At 37.5% G+C, this 19,114-nt stretch overlaps 1 long non-coding RNA gene and 1 other non-coding gene across 2 annotated transcripts; one reads left to right on the top strand and one right to left on the bottom strand.

The window, feature by feature from the left end:
* Positions 1–8,278: 8,278 nt before the first annotated feature.
* On the bottom strand, positions 8,279–10,715 carry LOC149496830 (uncharacterized). The gene is made up of 3 exons (XR_016320575.1): positions 10,223–10,715; positions 10,006–10,085; positions 8,279–8,517 (listed from the first exon to the last, which is right to left on the bottom strand). It is a non-coding gene; the product is annotated as an uncharacterized LOC149496830 (long non-coding RNA).
* Positions 10,716–16,347: 5,632 nt separating this feature from the next.
* On the top strand, positions 16,348–16,454 carry LOC149496829 (small nucleolar RNA R71). The gene has a single exon (XR_016320726.1). It is a non-coding gene; the product is annotated as a small nucleolar RNA R71 (small nucleolar RNA).
* The last annotated feature ends 2,660 nt before the right edge of the window (positions 16,455–19,114 follow it).

Raw genomic sequence — 19,114 nt, 5'->3', positions numbered from 1 at the left:
CTGCGTGACGGATCTAGTAAGTCGCGTGACGCAGCTCACTTGTTGTACCACAACTATGTGTCGTTTAGCATGAAAAACGGCATGTCGTCATTCTTGACGACGACATGCAAATCTGAGTTGCGTAAGAGCTGTAACACCCACCGGCCAATCCCGGAGAACCAGACGGCGGATGCCACAATCAGTGCCGGAGCACCGTCTTATGTCACTTATTAAAGCTAGATCACAAATTAGAAGTGGTTAAATTTTCATAAGGAGGCAAGTAATTAACGTTTTGTTTTGTTTTTTTTTTTTTTTTTTTTGTTAACGAAAATAATATTTAAGGAAATTCCTACGAAAATTTCGCAAGAGTTTCCCCTAAAAATTAACTTGCCACACAAAGAAAATATACACACTTCCAATTTTCTCCAAACCCCAAAACTCCAATTCAACATAACATACCACAAGCACTTCTAAATATCCATCAACATACGCATCATAGTCTAAACACATTCTTTTCAAGGAATATATAATCATCATACACCAAAAATATAATAAGATGTTATTTCCTTCAATAATCATAACTCTTAATACATTATAAACTTATTATATACAACCTCCATAATACAATCTTTACATACATGCCAAAAATCACCATTTACAAAATATCCTACCCAAAATGTGATCTCTACTCTGATGCTTGTCCTCTGGTCTTTAAGAACACCCTCCGCTCTTAACCTGCGCGTGATAAAAATCAACGCGCTGAGTGGAAGACTCAGTGGTGCTAAATAACCAACAATTAAATTAACAATAAAAGCCAAGGCAAAACTTAAATTACTCAACTATATAAATACCGAAATCGCATTCATTTAATTCAAATACTTTGAAAGAAATGAGAAGATTATAAATACAAATATGTCTTCATTCTTTTATAGCAACAACAAAATTTCATTTTTCGTTAAGGCTCATACTCATGCAGAATGAACATAAGCAGATTTGATCGTGGCCTATATTAGCGCCACCCCCATTACATACTCATGGCCTATGAAAGCACCACCGTGGCCTATGAAAGCACCACCCCCATCACACAGTCGTGGCCTATGAAAGCACCACCGTGGCCTATGAAAGCACCACCCCATCACACAATAAGCGCGTCCGCCTATTTATAAGGGCTGATAACCCTAGCATAGGATCATAGCTTCACAATAAGAAAATCCATCTCATCATACCACGTTTCAATCATGCATAGTAGAGCCCAAATCAAAAACATTCTTTCACAAAAGCAATAATTATAACTCAAAACCTCTTCATTTAGTACTCATCAGTTCAAAAGTTTTACTCAAAACACTATAAATGTATATATACTTAATATAGTAGAAAAGTACATAAATCAAGAACTTTTCAGCATTTCCATAAACTTGACCTCTGCTGGGTTTTTAACACATAAATTGAGTTATGGGTCTCCAAATTGCATGAAATCAGATTCATTAGAAAGCTAAGACCAAATTCTACAAATGTTCAGAAGGGACCACAGCCCAGATCACAGAGTAAGATAGCAAACAAAAGCTCAGAACACAGACCAACAGATCAGACCTGATTCAGCAGAACCAAGTCCAATGTTTCTTGAATTCCTACTTCACCAAACACTCAAATGAAACCAATCCAAAACGAGAGAATTCTCAAGACACAGGGAAACAACTTTTATGAAGAACTCAGAACCTAATCTTATCATTATAGTGGTCAAAATGGGCACTCAATTTAGTAATGCATGTGGCTCGACACAACAGAGTCAGTTTGGGTGTTTGAGCCATAAATTGAGCTATGTATCTCCAATTTGGACACAAGAGGATGGGTTGGAAAGATAAGAAGTAAATCTATAACGTTATTTTGCCATTTGAGTGGTCAAAATGGACAATCATTTCGGATATACAGGGAAGACACCATAACAGAACCAGTTTTGGTATTTCACTCATAAGTTGAGCTACAAGTATTGAACTTGGACATAAGAATATGTTTTGGAAAGCTGAGAAATAGAGCTACAACTTTCATGAAGAAGTCAGAAACAAATGGGAAGTATAAAGGGGTCAAAAATGAGTTCCAATCCCACGGCAGAACACATCTCACATTAAAATTCAGCAATTTCAACAAAACATACAAAGTTCCCAAAATATATTCAAAACCCTAACCATGTAAAAACAACTTAAACAAGTGAAATTATGATTGCACTAAACTTATTAACAAGCTTGAAAAAGCTTGGAAAGCCTTACTCCTTGGCTTTCTCTTTCCCCTTTGAGGATGGTTCTCCAACCTCTTCAAAGCATGAAAAATCAACATTACAAGCAAAACTTAACAAAAGAAATAGTTGGAGCATGATTTAATGCATCAATAACATGTCTAAACCATGAATTCTACTTAAAAATTCACAAAACTCAAAAACCACAACTTACTTGCTTCAATGGTAACTTCACTTCTCTTTGGTTTTAATCACCAAACTCAACTTCTACTTCTTAATTCTTAAGAATTAAGTACTAATCTATGATTTAATTAGGTAGTTTGGTGGTAAATTTGGAGGTAAGAAAATGAAGAAATGAAAGAAAGAGGAAGAAGATGGAGATGGCGTGGATAAGGAGAAGAGAAGAAAGAAATAAGTGTTGTGGTGTTTACTTTAAGTGCCAAAGTCAAATTTGACTTCCTAAAATCATGCAAATGTGTGGCTAAGATCAAGTCCTAAGTAATCTCATCCAATGGCTCTAAATATTCCTCAAATAATTCTCTTCTACTTCTTATTTAACTCCACCAATTAATTAAATTAACTCCACTAAAATAATTCCTCATTTATTTCTTAATATACCACGCTAGAAATATTATGCATTCAATACATAAACTCTCCAAAAATATTCATTAAATATTTTCTACCCACCTAAATCATGCAAACATGCTCCAAAAATAGTAAATAAAATATTAACTATGCATAGTAATTTTTTCGGACTAAAATAATACCAAGTTCCGGACCGATGGTACTATTCACAGACCGGTAAATCACTATTACCGACACTAAAAAAAAAAAAATCAGTCTGTTACAGTTCTCCCCCCCTTAAAAGAAATTCGTCCTCGAATTTACCTGGTGTAAATAACTGAGGATGCTGTTGTCTCATAATATCTTCACTTTCCCATATAGCTTCCTCGGTCTTATGGTTTCTCCAAAGGACCTTTACCAAAGGAATTCTCTTATTCCTTAGTTCCTTGATTTCCCTCGCAAGTATCCTCACTGGTTCTTCCTCATAAGTCAAATCTGGCTCTATGGTAACAGAATCAACTGGTATCACATGTGATGGGTCGGACCGATACCTCCTCAACATAGACACGTGGAAAACATTATGTATCCTATCCAGGTCTGGTGGTAAAGCTAGTCTATAGGCTAATGGACCCACACGCTCAATGATCTCATATGGACCAATGAACCTAGGACTAAGCTTACCCTTTCTTCCAAATCTCAATATCTTTTTCCACGGAGATACCTTAAGGAAAACCTTATCTCCCACTGCATACTCTATATCTTTCCTCTTCAAATCCGCATAAGATTTCTGACGATCTGAAGCTGTTTTCAATCTATCTCTGATAATTCTGACCTTATCCTCTGTGTCTCGAATCAAATCTGGACCTATAATCTTACCCTCACTCAATTCCGACCAACACAGTGGAGTCCTACATCTCCTGCCATATAGTGCTTCGAAGGGAGCCATCTGAATGCTCGACTGATAACTGTTATTGTAGGCAAATTCAGTAAGTCGAATGTACTTCTCCCAACTGCCTTCAAACTCAATAGCACAAGCTCTTAACATATCCTCCAAAATCTGAATAACCCGCTCTGACTGACCATCAGTCTGAGGATGAAAAGCTGTGCTGAAATGCAGTTTAGTACCCAAAGCCTCATGTAGCTTCTTCCAAAATCTAGAAGTAAATCTCGGATCTCTATCTGAAATGATGGAAGAAGGAACCCCATGTAATCTCACTATCTCATCTATATAAAGCTCTGCATACTGCTCCATGGTGAAGTCAGTCCTAACAGGAAGAAAGTGTGCCGACTTAGTTAGCCTGTCAACTATTACCCATATAGCATCTTTCTTTTTAGGAGTTAAAGGCAATCCAGTCACAAAATCCATAGTAACTTTATCCCATTTCCACTCTGGAATAGAAGTAGGGTGTAACAAACCAGAAGGAAACTGATGCTCTGCTTTCACTTGCTGGCATGTCAAACACCTCGACACATAATCTGTGATATCCCTCTTCATCGCCGGCCACCAATACTGTGATTTCAAATCATGATACATCTTATTACTGCCAGGATGCATAGCATAGGGACTACTATGAGCTTCCTTTAAGATACTCTTTCTCAACTCTGAAATTTTAGGCACACAAATCCGATCCTCAAAGTACAAGCAGTCCTCTCTAATCTCAAATCCCTTCTTCTTACCCTCTCTGACTAGGCCTTTCCACAAGGCAATAGTCTCATCACCCTGCCGTGCATCTCTAATCTGCTGCAGTAGGCTAGGTTTCACCATAAGCTCTGCTACAAGAGCACCATCTTTAGTCACAGTTAAGTGTGCATTCATAGCACGAAGAGCAACTAATGCCTTTCTACTGAGTGCATCTGCCACTATATTAGCTCTACCCGGGTGGTAATCAATAGTGAACTCATAGTCCTTAAGTAGCTCTAACCATCTGCGCTGCCTCAGGTTAAGCTCTCTCTGTGTAAGCAAATACTTAAGGCTCTTATGATCTGTATACAAGTGGCATTTCTCACCATATAAGTAATGTCTCCAAATCTTCAAGGCAAACACAATAGCTGCTAACTCCAAATCATGGGTAGGGTAGTTCTTTTCATGTGGCTTCAGCTGCCGGGAAGCATAAGCAATCACCTTGCCCTCCTGCATAAGCACACAACCCAAACCATTATGCGAAGCATCACTATAAACATCATATGGTCTGCCTGGAGCTGGCTGTGTCAAAACTGGAGCCTCAGTAAGCATCGCCTTAAGCTTCTCAAAGCTACTCTGGCATCTATCAGTCCACTCAAAACGGACATCCTTACGGAGAAGTCTAGTCAAAGGGGCTGCAATAAGAGAAAACCCCTTGACAAACTTCCTGTAATATCCAGCCAAACCTAAGAAACTGCGAATCTCTGTGACATTAGTAGGTGGCTTCCAATCAAGCACTGCCTCAATCTTCTTCGGGTCCACCCGAATACCCTCTGCAGAAACAACATGCCCTAAGAAAGCAATCTCAGTCAACCAAAATTCACACTTACTGAGCTTGGCATACAACTGTCGGTCTCTCAAGGTCTGCAGAACTGTTCGTAGGTGATGATCATGATCCTCTCTAGTCGGAGAGTACACCAAAATATCATCAATAAAAACCACCACGAACTGATCCAAATAAGGATGGAAGATCCGGTTCATCAGGTCCATAAACACTGCTGGAGCATTAGTCAACCCAAATGGCATCACTAAAAACTCATAGTGACCGTAGCGTGTCCTGAAAGCAGTCTTAGGTACATCTAATCCCTTCACCCTTAGCTGATGATAGCCTGATCTCAGATCTATCTTCGAGAATACACTAGCCCCTCTCAACTGATCAAACAAATCATCTATCCGAGGCAATGGATATCGATTCTTCATAGTAACTTTGTTAAGTTGTCTGTAGTCAATACACAACCTAAGTGAGCCATCCTTCTTTTTTACAAACAATACTGGAGCACCCCATGGAGATACACTAGGACGAATAAAACCCTTATCAAGCAACTCCTGAATCTGAATCTTTAACTCTTTCAATTCAGCAGGCGCCATCCGATACGGAGCAATGGATATCGGTGCAGTACCAGGCATAACCTCAATACCAAACTCAACCTCTCTCTCAGGAGGTAAACCAGGCAACTCCTCTGGAAACACATCCGAAAAATCACATACTGTGGGTATATCATGGACACTAGGAGCTTCTGACTCTGGAACAAGTACACAAGCTAAGTAGGCCTCACAACCATGCTGGATAAGTCTTCTCGCAGTAGAAGCAGAAATAACGTTAGAGAGGTAATCCGACCTCTCACCCACAACTACAATCTCCTCACCAGATGAAGTCTGGACTGTAATCCTCTTACATCTATAATCAACAATGACCCCATGTCTAGACAACCAATCCATAACCAATATCACATCGTACTCCCGAAAAGGCAACTCTATCAAATCACCCGGAAATACATACCCATGAATGACTACAGGGCAATCTCTATACACCCGATCAACTACTACACTCTGACCCAAAGGGCTAGTAACCTCAACGCTGTGCTCTAATGTCTCAGCATGCATACTACCCAGTCTACCCACATGTATGCATATGTATGAATGCGTGGAGCCCGGATCAATCAAAGCAAGTACAAAAGTGTCAAAGATAGAGAAGGTACCTGCAATGACGTCCGCCGCATCCCGCTGCTCCCTGGTCCTAATGGCATAAGCTCTCGCCTGTGCTCTAGCCTCTGGTCTCTCCACAGTCTCAGACACAGGTCTCTCACTCCTAGTACCATATCCCTCACTACGGCCTCTCCCTCTGCCTCTCTGAACATAGGAAGCTGGCCTCCCAACCTGGTGAGCTGGACGAGTCACAGTCATAGGACAATCCCTAATTATATGCTCAGTGGATCCACATCTATAGCAAGCTCTCATAGTAGTTCCCCAACACACCCCAACATGCCTCCTGCCACACTGACTGCAAATCGGTAGACCTGGCCATGTAGCACCTCCACCACTAGCAACAGATGAAACCGGAGGAGCTGATCTCGGAACTATACCCCGACCAACTGTCTGGCCCGGTCTGGCCCCCATCTGCGGTCCGCCTCTAAATCTCTTGCTACTAGACTGGACCCCTGAAGTCTGTCCAGACGTAGCACTCTGAAATCTCTTATACTGACTGCTCTGCTGGATCCTCTGACCTCTGGCCTGTCTCTCATTCCGAATAAGCTCAAGCTCTGTAGCAGCCTTCACCAAACCAGCTAATGTAGTGTGGGGCTGGGATGTCAAGTGCATCCTATACTCATCTAGTAACCCCTTCCGAAACCGCTTACACCGATCTGCCTCAGTAGGGACCAACTTAGAAGCATACCTACTCAACCGCAGAAACTCCCGCTCATACTCGGAGACAGTCATCCGTCCCTGCCTAAGCTCAAGGAACTCTGCTATCCTCTGATCTGTGTATAACTCCCCTACATATTTCTCCCGAAAAGCAGAGAGAAAGAAATCCCAAGTAATATCCTCAGCTCTCGCTGTCTTCACCATAGACTCCCACCATAGGTAAGCCTCTTCCTTTAGCAAGGAAACAGCACAAATCAATCTATCTGCAGGAGTACACTGCATCTGGTCCAAAACCCTCTCTGTAGCTTGGAGCCAAAATTCTGCTACAGAAGGATCATCATCTCTCCGACCCATAAAATCCTCAACACGATACTTCCTCAGTCTCTCTACCGGGGTATGAACTGGAACAGGGGCTGGTGCGACTGGAGCCTGGGGAATAGCTCCCGCAGCCTGCCTCAATGCAGCTACCAACTGCTGTACCAAATCACCCTGATTAGGCCCCGCAGGACCCGCAGTAGCCTGCCCTACAGCTGAGGCGCGCTCTGCATCAGAACCCAAAATCCCACCAGCATCACCACCGGCTGGCCTACCGCCCTCTAACATAGCACCCTCTGGAGGGACATAACTGTCCACCTCCTCATCCGGCAGGCGCTGAGACATCACTAAATACCTACAAAGACCAGTGGATTCGCATCAGAGAGAAATTCCCAAAACAGACTAATATGGCATGTACTTAACTTAAATCACTTATATCATGACTCCAAATCGGATAAACTCTCATACCAAATAATATATCCTAGAATCGTCTAAACCTATGCTCTGATACCACAAAATGTAACACCCACCGGCCAATTCCGGAGAACCAGACGGCGGATGCCACAATCAGTGCCGGAGCACCGTCTTATGTCACTTATTAAAGCTAGATCACAAATTAGAAGTGGTTAAATTTTCATAAGGAGGCAAGTAATTAACGTTTTGTTTTTTTTTTTTTTTTTTTTTTTTTTTGTTAACGAAAATAATATTTAAGGAAATTCCTACGAAAATTTCGCAAGAGTTTCCCCTAAAAATTAACTTGCCACACAAAGAAAATATACACACTTCCAATTTTCTCCAAACCCCAAAACTCCAATTCAACATAACATACCACAAGCACTTCTAAATATCCATCAACATACGCATCATAGTCTAAACACATTCTTTTCAAGGAATATATAATCATCATACACCAAAAATATAATAAGATGTTATTTCCTTCAATAATCATAACTCTTAATACATTATAAACTTATTATATACAACCTCCATAATACAATCTTTACATACATGCCAAAAATCACCATTTACAAAATATCCTACCCAAAATGTGATCTCTACTCTGATGCTTGTCCTCTGGTCTTTAAGAACACCCTCCGCTCTTAACCTGCGCGTGATAAAAATCAACGCGCTGAGTGGAAGACTCAGTGGTGCTAAATAACCAACAATTAAATTAACAATAAAAGCCAAGGCAAAACTTAAATTACTCAACTATATAAATACCGAAATCGCATTCATTTAATTCAAATACTTTGAAAGAAATGAGAAGATTATAAATACAAATATGTCTTCATTCTTTTATAGCAACAACAAAATTTCATTTTTCGTTAAGGCTCATACTCATGCAGAATGAACATAAGCAGATTTGATCGTGGCCTATATTAGCGCCACCCCCATTACATACTCATGGCCTATGAAAGCACCACCGTGGCCTATGAAAGCACCACCCCCATCACACAGTCGTGGCCTATGAAAGCACCACCGTGGCCTATGAAAGCACCACCCCATCACACAATAAGCGCGTCCGCCTATTTATAAGGGCTGATAACCCTAGCATATGATCATAGCTTTACAATAAGAAAATCCATCTCATCATACCACGTTTCAATCATGCATAGTAGAGCCCAAATCAAAAACATTCTTTCACAAAAGCAATAATTATAACTCAAAACCTCTTCATTTAGTACTCATCAGTTCAAAAGTTTTACTCAAAACACTATAAATGTATATATACTTAATATAGTAGAAAAGTACATAAATCAAGAACTTTTCAGCATTTCCATAAACTTGACCTCTGCTGGGTTTTTAACACATAAATTGAGTTATGGGTCTCCAAATTGCATGAAATCAGATTCATTAGAAAGATAAGACAAAATGATACAAATGTTCAGAAGGGACCACAGCCCAGATCACAGAGTAAGATAGCAAACAAAGGCTCAGAACACAGACCAACAGATCAGACCTGATTCAGCAGAACCAAGTCCAATGTTTCTTGAATTCCTACTTCACCAAACACTCAAATGAAACCAATCCAAAACGAGAGAATTATCAAGACACAGGGCAACAACTTTTATGAAGAACTCAGAACCTAATCTTATCATTATAGTGGTCAAAATGGGCACTCAATTTAGTAATGCAAGTGGCTCGACACAACAGAGTCAGTTTGGGTGTTTGAGCCATAAATTGAGCTATGTATCTCCAATTTGGACACAAGAGGATGGGTTGGAAAGATAAGAAGTAAATCTATAACTTTTATGAAGAACATAAAACGTTATTTTGCCATTTGAGTGGTCAAAATGGACAATCATTTCGGATATACAGGGAAGACACCATAACAGAACCAGTTTTGGTATTTCACTCATAAGTTGAGCTACAAGTATTGAACTTGGACATAAGAATATGTTTTGGAAAGCTGAGAAATAGAGCTACAACTTTCATGAAGAAGTCAGAAACAAATGAGTTCCAATCCCACGGCAGAACACATCTCACATTAAAATTCAGCAATTTCAACAAAACATACAAAGTTCCCAAAATATATTCAAAACCCTAACCATGTAAAAACAACTTAAACAAGTGAAATTATGATTGCACTAACCTTATTAACAAGCTTGAAAAAGCTTGGAAAGCCTTACTCCTTGGCTTTCTCTTTCCCCTTTGAGGATGGTTCTCCAACCTCTTCAAAGCATGAAAAATCAACATTACAAGCAAAACTTAACAAAAGAAATAGTTGGAGCATGATTTAATGCATCAATAACATGTCTAAACCATGAATTCTACTTAAAAATTCACAAAACTCAAAAACCACAACTTACTTGCTTCAATGGTAACTTCACTTCTCTTTGGTTTTAATCACCAAACTCAACTTCTACTTCTTAATTCTTAAGAATTAAGTACTAATCTATGATTTAATTAGGTAGTTTGGTGGTAAATTTGGAGGTAAGAAAATGAAGAAATGAAAGAAAGAGGAAGAAGATGGAGATGGCGTGGATAAGGAGAAGAGAAGAAAGAAATAAGTGTTGTGGTGTTTACTTTAAGTGCCAAAGTCAAATTTGACTTCCTAAAATCATGCAAATGTGTGGCTAAGATCAAGTCCTAAGTAATCTCATCCAATGGCTCTAAATATTCCTCAAATAATTCTCTTCTACTTCTTATTTAACTCCACCAATTAATTAAATTAACTCCACTAAAATAATTCCTCATTTATTTCTTAATATACCACACTAGAAATATTATGCATTCAATACATAAACTCTCCAAAAATATTCATTAAATATTTTCTACCCACCTAAATCATGCAAACATGCTCCAAAAATAGTAAATAAAATATTAACTATGCATAGTAATTTTTCCGGACTAAAATAATACCAAGTTCCGGACCGATGGTACTATTCACAGACCGGTAAATCACTATTACCGACACTAAAAAAAAAAAAAAATCAGTCTGTTACAAGAGCTGCGTGCATAGCCATAGTGCCGTCATAGTTGCGTGACGCAGCTCTGACCCAGTCAGACACTTAAAATCAGTTTAATTTAAATCCTTGGATTAAAAGATTTCTAGATAATCATTAACCCATTCATTTTTCATCCTCGTTTCCTCATCGGATCAGGTGGGGGCCTAAAGACACGCGTCAACATGTGGAATAAGGCAGCATTTATAATTTGTCAATATCTTTTGGAGATTACACTTATCCAATTTAATCTTTTGCTAAAATCTAATCTTATCTTCTTTATGGGATAAGGCAGCAGAATTATTTGTCCATATCTTTTGGGGATTAAACTTATCCACTTAAATGCTTATTAAAACCTAATGTTATATAGATTGGATTATATTGTTTGGGATAAGGCAGAATATTTTTGACTTAAATTTGGGATCTTATCTTGGGAAACACATAGTCCTTGTTGGAACAACTTAATTATTCTTGCTAGGACAACCTATTTCACACTTATTAGCACAAGCTTGCACTTTTAAAATTAAAATCAATCAAACTGTGACATCAAGTGAAATTTCTGTGTCTTTCTGAATATTTTTATTTTATTATTTGCTTGCTTTGATTAGGTAGAATTAATTAGGTCCATATTTGGTTTGCTCTGTTGTAAACTAAATTCATATATTATATCCAGAATCGTCCTTTTAAATTCTAGTTTTTCTTTCCTTTGAATATGCTTTCTTTGCTTCTATTACATTATTACGGTGTGTTTGTTTGTTTACTACACTCTAAATTGATATAATCAAGTAGTACATAGTCTTGTCCTTGTGCTACCATCCATTATTGTTTTGAGTCTTTTTTTTCTAGAATTTGTGCTTACTTTCCATTGTTAGGGTTTATTTCCTTGTTTTTAAACATACTTTTTAGTTGGTCAGTTGGCTTGGAAATTCTGAAGTACAATTGGAGGAATTGCAATGAGTGATTAAAGAGTGTAAACACGTGAGGGAGTGCTTTACTATTAACTCAAATCTTTCGTGTTTTTTGTTTTGAACACTAACCATGAGTACATGCAAGTCTGGAGATGGTAATGGGAATGGAAACCAAATTAAAGATCTCAATTGAGACTTTTCATGGAATCAATCCAAGGACAGTTTAGAACCTACAACAATTTCCTTCAAGACATGAGGGAGGAATTACAAGAGATAAAGGCTTCACAAAGCTCTAATACTACGAGAGCTCACCCATAAACTAGATTTCGAACCCATGATGATGAGGAAGCTGAAAACACTGATTTTAGTAAAATTGATGGGGACTTGGGATCAATCAAAATGAGGGTTCCAGAATAAGGGTAACAATAATGCTGAAGAATACATTGAGTGGGAGAGAAAGGTAGAACAAATTTTTGAATGCCATAACTATTCTAAAGAGAAGAAATCTCACCTTGCAGCTGTTGAATTCAAGGGTTATGCTATGTTTTGGTGGGAACAATTACTATTAAAAAGGAGAAGAAAAGGAATGTGACTTGTGCCACCATAGGAAATCATGCAGGAATTAATGCACCAAAAGTTTATTCCTGCTCATTTCTTTAGGGACTTACACAATAAATTAGCAAGAATGGTGCAAGGAGGGAAGACTGTGGAAGATTGCTATAAGGAGATGGAGATTTGCATGGCTAGAGCCAAAATTGAGGAAGATGAACAAATCACCATGTCATGGTTCCTTGGGGGTCTAAATAGTGATATTACTGATGCCTTAGAGACGTATCGCTATGATACCATGGAAGAGATGGTAGATATGGCTATGAAGATTGAAAGGTAGAAAAAGGGGAGATCCACCAACAAGTACTCTAACAACACATGGGGATCTAAATGGTCCAAGGGAGGAGAAAAGAAAGATTTTAAAAGTTCAAATTCCCAAGAGGCAGATTCGGCTTTAAAAGGTAAAGAGGCTGTCCAAACTTCATTTAAGGACAACCAATGTATTTCTAACTCTACAACCCCTTCTAGAGAAATTAAATGTTTTAATTATTTGGGGAAAGGGCATATTGCATCTCTATGTCCTAATAAAAGAGTTATGATTGCTAGAGATAATGGAAATATTAGTTCTGAATCTGAATGTAGTGATTATAATGATATGCCTTCTTTGATTGATGTTGATGATGATGATTCAGATAATTTAATGCTTCCTGAACAAGGCGTGCTTTGAATATGCATGTTAAGGAGGAAAGCCTTAAGCGACGTGAGAACATATTTCACACTAGATGTTTGATTAGTGAAAAAGTGTGTACTCTTATTATTGATGGAGGTAGTTGCACTAATGTTGCTAGTGTAAGTATGGTGAACAAACTGAATTTGGCATGTCTTAAACATCCTAAACCTTATAAATTACAATGGTTGAATGATTGTGGGGAGGTGAAGGTGACACGATAGGTACTTGTACCATTTTCTATTGGATGGTACAAAGATGAGATGTTATGTGATATAGTACCTATGCAGGCAGGCCATTTATTGTTGGGAAGACCATGGCAGTATGATAGGAGAGCACTTCATGATGGGTTCCACAACCAATATTCTTTGGTTCATAAGGGTAAAAAGGTGGTTCTTGTACCATTATCACCTTAAGAAGTATATAATGACCAATAGAAGCTACTTGAGAGAGAGAGAGAGGTTTTGGCATTGAGAAAAAAAGAGAGTGAGGTTTCAGGATTGAGAGAACAAAATAGAGAAAAGACTGAGGATGAGAAGAAAAAGGTCACAAAAATCACAAAACAAATTAATGGCCCAATTGAGAGTGAAAAACAAAGAGACAGAAGAAAGAAACAAAGTATGTATGTGTGAGAGAGAGATATCCAAAGCAGTGTTAGTGATGGTAGACCAGTCTTGATGATTCGGTTTAAGGAGTTTTTGCTTAATTTGACTAACACTGACACTTGTTCTCTACCTTCTAGTTCTGTTTCTTTGTTGCAGGAGTTTTCTAATGGTGAGAAGAAGACAGCATTAGTGAAGGAGATGCACGCTAAGGCTAGGGCTCATATGGACATGAAGAATAATGGCTATGCCAACCGTGCCATCAAGGGAAGGAGGTATGTTGTGTTTAAATCTGGAGATTGGGTTTGGACACATTTTTACAAGGAAAGGTTTCCCAAACAAAGGAAGATTAAGTTTGATGAACATGGAGATGGGCCATTCTAAGTCTTGGAGCGCGTTAATGACAACACCTACAAGATAGACTTGCTAGGTGAGTATGGTATTTTTGCCACTTTTAATGTTAGTGATTTGTCTCCTTTTGACATAGATGTAGATTTGAGGACAAATCCTTTTGAGGAAGGGGGGAATGATATAGATCAGCCATCACTCATTCATGGAGCTCAAGGGAGCAAGGAGCACAATAAGGGAAACCAATTGATACTTCCTAGTGGGCCAATTATAAGAAGCCGTGCAAAAACTAGATCTGCAGCATATAGCATGCCTAGACTGTGCTAGATTAGGTTTAGTTCTTACTTCCTTAAGCTTTGGGTGCCATAGAGAGGGAGTTTAGTTTGATCTTTAAACTATTCCAATCTTGTCATAGAGTTCTTGGAAATAATTTCCATAGGGTTCCACGTCAACTAGACAAAATCAAGGAGCTGTTTTCCATATCAAAACTCGCTTCATTATAAACTCTCAATCTTTGAGCATTGAATTTAAAGCTCTCACGCCTTTCACCAATTCAACAGCTCCATGGGGAAATATTTCCTTGATTATAAAAGGCCTGGTCCAATGTGAGCGTAACTTACCCGGAAAAAGGCAGAGTTTTGAATTATAAAGCAGCACCTTTTGCCCTACTCGGAAATTCCTTTTGATGATCTTCTTGTCATGCCATTGCTTTGTTCTTTCCTTGTATATTTGAGCATTCTCATAGGAATGAAACCTCATCTCATCCATCATATTCAACTGTAGTAGTCTTTTCTCCCCTACTTCTTGGGCATTAAAGTTGAAAAACTTGATTGCCCAATATGCCTTGTGTTCTAACTCTACAAGTAGATGACAAACTTTACCATTAATCATTCTATATGTAGACATACCAATTGAGGTTTTGAATGCGGTCTTATAAGCCTAAAATGCATCATCAAGCTTTTTAGACCAATCTTTTCGTGAATGCCCAATTGTAGTCTCCAACGTCTTCTTGATTTCACGATTGTTACCTCTACTTGTCCACTTGTTTCTGGATGATATTGGGTACCTATAAAGACGAACAAAGTTAAAAGCATCTTTAAACAAGTTAGGCCAATACAAATTGATAGCCTCACAAAGCGGGCAAATTTTGTTATGTTATTTTCATATAATTTGCATGATTGCATGTTGTTTTTATACATTTTACGTTTGTTCGTGTTGTCTTTGTTTAAAGTGATTGAAGGAATGCAATTTGAGCAAAGGAATGAAAAGGCTTGCTTTTATAGAAAAAGAGAACCAAAAAGTTGACTAAACATGGAGAATTCGCCTAGCAGACTTCACGACGCGAATGCAGTCGCGTTGGAAAAGAAGAAAGGATACAGTCGCGAGCGCCAACTGAAGTCGCGAGCGCAACCTACATACCAGAGGACTCAGCAGGCACCAAAACGCAAGTAGCGAGTGCGAGAAGCACTCCAGCAAGTCAGAGAGTTTACAAATAAAGATCGCGAGCGTGACATTAAACTGCGCGAGGGCGAGAAGCACTCCAGAGAGGCAGAGAGTTTATAAGCACATGTCGCGAGCGCGACCCTTAAACTTGCGAGCGTGAGTCGTGTTTCCAGGAGACATCAACTGCTGCCCTTTTACCAGAAAATCATGTCTTCCCATGCACAGGTCGGGACTTTTCCCAAGAGGAGTCATCTGAAGCACCTTTTGGCCAACCAATCACCATCATAACTGCCATCATCTCCCTCTTCTATAAATTGAAGTCCAAATCAAGAGGAAAAGAGGCAATATGCAATGTATAATATGCATCATATAATAGGCAAAATGTAGAATTAGAATATAGTAGAAAATAATAAAGTAGTACTTAGAAATAAGATGGCGAGAGTCACTTATTATTGCTTGTGCAAAGAACATCCAGGAGTTCCTCGAGGTGTGACGCCCTCCGGAGGCTTGAGTTTGATTACTTCTATCTTTCTCTTATTTTATTAAAGACTTTTTGAATGTTGTGCTTCATAATTTTCTATGCAAAGCAACAATATTATTTGGTTTCATTCAATAAAAGTTTCTTTAAGTTATCGTTTGGTCTTTGTTTAATCAAACTTACTTAATTATATTCTCAGAAAGAAATAATTCAGCAAGGATCAAAGAGATAGAATTCATTTAGTTGGATTTGCATGTGAATCTTTAACTTGGTTTGTCAAAGTTAAGTCTAACTTATTGAAATAATCAAAGAATAAGAACCTAGCCTCATCAATCCCCTTTCTTTCAAAAGATCCACCAGCAGCTGCATCTAAAGTAATCTTTATGTTAAGAGACAATGCATTATAAAAAGTTTGTACCTGTAACCACTTGGGTAGGCTATGATGTGAACTCTTTCTCAATAGATCTTTGAATATCTCCCAAGCTTCATAAGAGCTCTCTTGATCATGGTGAGTAAAAGTCATTATCTCATTGTGAAGCTTTGTAGTCTTTGAGGACGGAAAGAATTTTGCCAAAAATTTTTGGGCTAGTTTCTCCCATGTAGTGAAACTTCCAGCAGGGCATGCTTGTAACCAAGAACGTGCTTTATCCCTTATAGTGAAAGGGAATAGTCTCAACCTTATGGCATCTTCGAAAACTCTGTTTTGCTTGAATGTATCACAAATCTCCAGGAAATTTATGATGTGGGGATTTGAATAATTGTAGGCTTGATCTAAAAATTGTTAGCTTTCACCCTAGGCTGATAATACTTGAAGTGGCCCCATTAATTGAGGGAGTTGTATAATCTCGTAAGGTGCGAATAGGAGGTCGGGGTCTTTAATTATTATTATCGGACCATGGTTGCAAAATCTGCTGCCCTCCTTGCAGAGGTATGTCCCCTATTTCTAAATCATCAGCCATGTATGTTTGTTGCTCCTGTTCACTCTCTCGTTCTCTTCTTGCAGTGTTGTTCCTATGATAAGTCTTTTCAATTTCTGGATCAAAAACTAAGGGTTCAACTTTACAAGATCTTTACATACACACCTGAAATTCTTAAAAGAAAAAGTAAAAGTAACAAGAAAAATAAATTTCTAAATTAATAATAGGTTAATTTTTATTGATATTGGTGATGCCAATCCCCAGCAACGTCGCCAAAAACTTGACAAGCTTTTTTCGTCAGTGTACGAAATTGCAAACAAGTAATAAAGACTGAGTAGAGTATCGTCCCACAAAGATTGTATACCAAGTATCAAAATTGTGTTAACCTCTTCTTAGACAATAAAAAGAATGCATTTGAAAATAAAAGAATTAAAGTAAGAATAATAAGAATGAGATCAAGAAAGAAGTTGTTGAAAAAGAAATTAAGGATTAAAATTTACTAGGGATTTTGACTTCACTTAATTCTATCCAGTTTATCCTATTAGTTTGATAATCAATTTTAATTATTCAAGAAGGAGAAATAACCCTAATTTCGCTAATAAGCTCTCTCGATGTTTTATTAATTATTTTAACCCACTTCAATTACCCCATCTCTTAGTGGCAAAACCAAACATAGCTTAAATCAGTAAGTTCTTGTGATTATTCAGGAATTCACAAATTAAGATTTTTAATTTTATGAAAACCTCCCACGAGTCAAACCATCTAGCTCCAGCATCAAGTTGTTATTCCTATTAAATTTATTACCCTGTTCATATTAAAAACCATTCTCTTGACAATGATTAATGAAATAAATCAATCTAGGGGAGAAACTCTACTTGGAAGCATTAGGATCAATAATAAATTTTACTTGAATAAAGAAAAATCAAATCTATATTACAAACTAGAGTTGAATTTAAGCTACATCATATCCCTAGTAAGAAGATTTAGTTTGACATAGTAGATAAATCAAATTCAATTAAATTTGTAAATAATCCCATAAAGAATAATAAACAAAAGGAGAGTTTAAGAATAAAATCTAGTCAGCAATTGGCTTGAATGGCTTCTTTAAATCTTGATCTTCAACTTGGATACCTAAAGTTTTAAAGAGAGAGAAAACTATGTAGAGAAAGTAGTAGAACCATCGATACGCATAATGTAGCTAATCTCTTTCTTTATACAGACTCCTTGGGAAATCTTCAAATTTGATTAGGAAATAGAATCTTTAATGAGGAAGAAATCGTTTTCAGCCTAATATGAAATCTAAACTTCAGCACAGGCGTTCTAGATGGCATGAGCTAGGCGTGCTAGCCCCTGAACCTCAAGGTGGCTACGGCACGGGTCGTGCTTAGGTGAGCACGCTCTTGGTTCGTCATCTCCTTATAGCACGGAGGATGTCCTGAACCTCAATGAATTTTTTCTTAAACTTTGGACAGGGGTACTGGATGGCATACCTAGGGCGTGCCAGTCTTTTTTCTTAGATTCATTCTTTTTTGCATTTTTGGCTGGTTTTCTATAAAAACCCTACAAAATTCTTCAAAATCAAGTGAAATATGATTCAAGAAAGCTTTATTAAAAAAATAAATAAATTAACTGAAATAAAACAAAAGAAATAAAAATTAATATAAAAACTTAACTAAAGTTTACTAAAAATGACTATAAAAATAAAACCTATTAAGACTATAAACCTGTTGCTTTTTAGATTTTGGATATTAATATATGGTATCAAACCCATTTTGTTACTTTTAAGATGATCCATGAATCTTTTCTATACACACATGTAATGTTTTGATATAGAATTTTACTATCGACGTGTGTTTCATTCATTACTAAAACTAGTAGATGGAGATTTGAATTAGCTTTTTTTCTATGATAGCTTTGAAAATTAGGAAAGAATTTCTCTTTTTTTTTAAAAAATAATAATAAAGAAAGGAGTTTCTCTTATTAAGTAGATGAAATAAGTAAAGTAAAATTTACCTTGTCCATATATTTGGAATATTTCCAAAATTAAAAATCAGCCAAGAAAAGTACTAATTTCACTATTTTTATGAATTACCCAAATACCCTCAAATTTTAATAATTGTCGGTTCGAAATTTCCTATGAGAGTATAATTGTCAATATGAGGGAAGGAATTATCTACTCCAATTGTATGGACATATTCATATATCAAATCAATTAAAAATAACTTTGTGATTGTTATGAGAGGATTTCTAACCATTCAGTGAGAAATAAAAATTGAATAGTAAT

The sequence above is a fragment of the Jatropha curcas genome, chromosome 4, assembly GCF_041381405.1.
Source record: "Jatropha curcas cultivar XTBG-Jc1 chromosome 4, XTBG_Jcur_1.0, whole genome shotgun sequence".
In the NCBI taxonomy this organism is placed as follows: Eukaryota; Viridiplantae; Streptophyta; class Magnoliopsida; order Malpighiales; family Euphorbiaceae; genus Jatropha; species Jatropha curcas.
This window is presented reverse-complemented; position numbering and strand designations above follow the sequence as displayed.